This window comes from Lathyrus oleraceus, chromosome 7, assembly GCF_024323335.1.
Source record: "Lathyrus oleraceus cultivar Zhongwan6 chromosome 7, CAAS_Psat_ZW6_1.0, whole genome shotgun sequence".
Taxonomy (NCBI): Eukaryota; Viridiplantae; Streptophyta; class Magnoliopsida; order Fabales; family Fabaceae; genus Lathyrus; species Lathyrus oleraceus.
Genome location: NC_066585.1, coordinates 366,763,157 through 366,767,490, shown reverse-complemented (window position 1 = coordinate 366,767,490; position 4,334 = coordinate 366,763,157). Strand labels below are relative to the sequence as shown.

The window sequence follows — 4,334 nt, the reverse complement described above, 5'->3', positions numbered from 1 at the left end:
TATTTGTTACCTACAATCGAATCCACCTGGATACGATCACACACATCACATTGTCGTACCCCAAAATTTACCCTCTCTGTTTCATCTTTTCATTCAACCAACGACTTGGAATTCATATGCACATATTCATCTGTATTCATATGCATCATGCATTCATGCTAATACAAGCATCTATAGATTCAAAGCTGGCAACTGAGGATCGCTCATTATGTGGATTCAAAACCCTAATTCATTGGGGAACGACTCTTGGCTTACATGTCTTTCTTGTTTGGGGCGTCATTTGGTTTAGGGTTAAAATCCTGCGTCTTTGACTCGAGTCTTTAGTGCATTCTTTGCAATCCCATTTTATGCAAGGAATCACTGATTTCTAGCTTGCAGTTAACTTTGGTTAACTTTTGACTTTTTGGTCAACCAGTTGATCAAAATCAACCATCCATTCATAAGTCTATATTGACCCGACTCTAATAGCGTCAATCATTATCTATGCCTTTTGATCACGGTACTGTTAATTCCATTTGTTTTTATTTGAAATTAATTTTTAATAATATCTTTGATTTTAATTTAATTTCATTTGATTTTAATTTCTAATTGATTAAGCCTAACTCCAAATCAATTGTCTCATTTCAATTTTTAATTGACTTTTGACTTGATTTTATCGTCAAAATAAATCTAGCTTCAATCCTCAATTTAATCTTGATTGATTCAAAATCTAATCGATCTTTATGTTAGAATCAAATTAATTATAGAGTTTTCAAAGTAATTAATTCTAATTAAATTAATTTTTATTATCTTAGTTTTAAAATCAATACCCAATGTCATAATCCAATTATCCATTTTTTTCAATATCCATTTATCACAATTCTTTAATTCCATATGTTTTGTGTACTACTACTAGTCTTGGCTATTCGTATGAATGCCAATTGTGTGTATACAATTAAAACAGCATAGTCTATGAATTGAAGAGTTTCCAAGTTGAGGAGAATTGAATATGCTGAGGAAGTTACTAAGGTATAATGGGTATGGATGCGAACATGCAAGCTTGATGATATAACAATAGCATTCTTAAGTATGTTAATGGTATAATATTCTTTATTTTTGAAATAGGGGTTATTGGTTATCAACATGTTGCATTGATCTGAAATGCGCATAGAAGACTCAAAACTATTTCAAACCATTCGAAAGAGATGAATAAAATGGATGATAATGAATTTTCAACCTGCAACTAACCAATGCTAACAATAGTGAGATTTCAACAGGGCATTGAAGCAATTTATGCAGTTTCCAAAGTAGTTACTAATATGCAATCTTTTTTAACAGGGTTTCCATAGAAAATAGCAGACCATTAGCCGCTAAAAAACCATTAGCATAAACCCTTGTTAACTTATTTTCCATCTACTGTTCTTACTAGACTAACAGTTTCTAAACAAACTAACATGCCTCAGCAAATAATTCCAATTAACTTCACCTAACACTCAACTTAACCAAACCAATTTTCAATCTACACAAACCAAATTAAAGGCCAGTTTGTTTTAGCTTTAAAAAAATGGATTTTTTCTTTGTATTTTTGAAAATGGATTTTACAAAAATGTTTTTCAAAATATTATAAGTTTTTCTAAATTTATTTTTTATAAATTAAAAGATTGAATTGTCCATTGTATAATATAAATATACATTATTGAAGATCAAAATATAGTTAAAATCACAATTTTTTAAAAAAATTGTATCTCAAAAATGATTTTTAGAAAAAGCTATTTGAAATAGTTTCAAAATTAAGTGATTTTTTGAAATTTTGATATCCAAAAAAAGTTTCGATAAAATGATAAAATGCCTAAAATAACATTTTAAGAATAACTATTTAAACAAAATTTTCATTTGAAGCTTTTATGAAAAATTTCTTTGTAAATTTTTTTTATACTAAAATATATAACACTATAAAAATCATTTTTAAAAAAAGCCAAAACAAACGGGCCCTATAACATATACAAGTTATCCATTTCAAATCTACACCAAGCTCTCTAAATTTCACCCCTTCGACCGCAAATTCGACCTGCTGAAATGAAACGCAATGCAACTGGCATACCTACGTAAGACGGCAGAACGCAATCATTAAACCTGAACTGCCACACCAGAATAATCAAGCAGCAGGCCCTGAAAAACATGAAAAAAATCACTTGTAAGTAATGATTAACAGAACATCATACCAAGGCCACTCACACCAGGCTAAGTGCACTGATCAACTCATTTTGGTGGTCTCAATCAATTAATCAGTTACGTGTGAAAATATTACTAATTAAGAAAGAATCACGTCAGATAGATTTAACGGAATTAGAATTAACCGACACGTTCTAATGTAACAGAATTTAATTAAAGTTACACGATAAACCAATGGAGATACAATGCGAAGAATCAAAACCATCATAAGCATATAATAGATTCATTCGTAATGACACCAAGTTCGATAGCAGGTTCGACTTGATTAACAATCAACTAATTACTTCTATAACCGTCTCTAGTTAGATTAACTAAGTTTTTTTCTTCTTTCTCTAAATCATTCAACAAAATGTAAAACAAAATTAGAAACTAGTTTCAATTTAAACCAACCTAACTCTACTAACATTCACCGACTTATAACCGAAATTTTAATAGAAATCATATTTCTCATAACTCGGGCTAACAACCCACATCACACCCATAGCAGTAACAGAAATTAGAAAAATAATTCCATCAATAATTCATTTAGTTTTCAGTTTGAGTTTTAAAATGGGCATTTTTTTCACTATTTAAGTTTCATTTTAAATTCAACTAATTAATCATGTTTGAATTTCAATCCCAACTCCATATCATTCACTGACCAATTCTCAACTAACTAACATCAATTAACAACTAAAACTAACCTATAACAAACTCTAACTAACTAACTAATTCCTGATTTCAAGGTAATTTCGAGTGAATCCTCACTCCACTTCAAACTGGATTTCTAACCGACTCTCACCAACTTAACAAGATCGACTCATCTTTAACAGAGAGTTTCTAACCGAAATTCCGGGCACCTACCCTAATGAAACTAACATGCCCTAATCAGTTGCAGACTCATCACTATATATTGATGACCTTCTCCAATCATTGGAGTTTCAGAATCACCAATCTCCAATTCTCACACTATCGCATTGCAGAACCGCATCTCCACCTTCTCCCTCACCAAAGCTCTTCCAGTAAGACGCCATTGAAGCTTCACGTGGAAGCTTCAATCGGCGGAGCTTAGACCACACGCCAAGTTCTCTCAACAGCGCATCGGAACCGCCAACCGAAGCGGCCAAACGCAAGGAACACAACACAAAGAGAAGAAGCACGGAGGAGAAGAAGCGGAAGGAGGAAGGAAACACTTACATGAAGAGGAAGGAGAGGGGCGTCGCAAGAGTACCTGAGGATCTTCATACAGGTTCGGCACATTCGTCCACAGTTCCGAATTCAACAATCACCGAGGAAATTCTCCTCCTCGCAGGTAGGAAATCGTACTTGATTCACGTTTTTCTTGTTACCAATTTATAGCCTGACGTGAACGGAAGCCAAGCCCTCGCACCTGGGGTTCTAATTCCAACTGGTCGATGCTTAATTTCTGAAATAGGCAATTAAGGTTTTGAGCCGTTTGTGTTGATTAAGGATTTCGTGTAGATGAACATAAGATGGAGATGTTGTTGTTTGATAGTGTATGGTTGAAATTTCGCCGCCGGAGGCGACTCCGGCACGGTGTAGGAATGTTTTTCGGGTCGAAGTACATGCATATGGATTAAGCCTTCCGATTTTGTTTGTGGGATGAAACGCGTATAGCACGGACCTCTTCTCCCTGTGAGTTGGTATTGGGCTCGAGATTACCCTTGGCTGTGTTAATTAGCCCCTAATATGAATATTAGATTTAGATCTTTAGCATATTAGGACTTTAGAGCAATTATGCTAATTAGAAATCATAGAAATTAATTAGGACTGAGAAATTTTTTATTTAGATTTAGAATATTAGATTTTAGAATTTAGATCTAATTAGAATTTTAGGATTATTAAATTTATAGTGTTAATTGAGATTGATAGAATTACTTATAATTATAGAATTTCAATTAGGTGGATTTTTGTTTGTTCTCAATTAATGTTTAATCAATTTCATCCTTGTATAAACTTTGTTAGGATTTTGTGATTAACGTGTCTTTCAACAATCGCATGTTCCTTTAGATTTAGATCTTTGACATAAAATTTTAATCAAATCATGGCCCATAAATACATGCTCCCTTAGCTTAGGGCTTTTTAATTAGGGAATATTGATTTTTATGCATGTGCCTTTAGCT

At 32.8% G+C, this 4,334-nt stretch overlaps 1 long non-coding RNA gene across 1 annotated transcript; it reads right to left on the bottom strand.

Annotated features, from left to right (window-relative positions):
• Nucleotides 1–1,242: 1,242 nt before the first annotated feature.
• On the bottom strand, nt 1,243–4,001 carry LOC127106477 (uncharacterized). Its single transcript, XR_007795404.1, has 2 exons — nt 3,388–4,001; nt 1,243–2,148 (listed from the first exon to the last, which is right to left on the bottom strand). It is a non-coding gene; the product is annotated as an uncharacterized LOC127106477 (long non-coding RNA).
• Nucleotides 4,002–4,334: the final 333 nt, after the last annotated feature.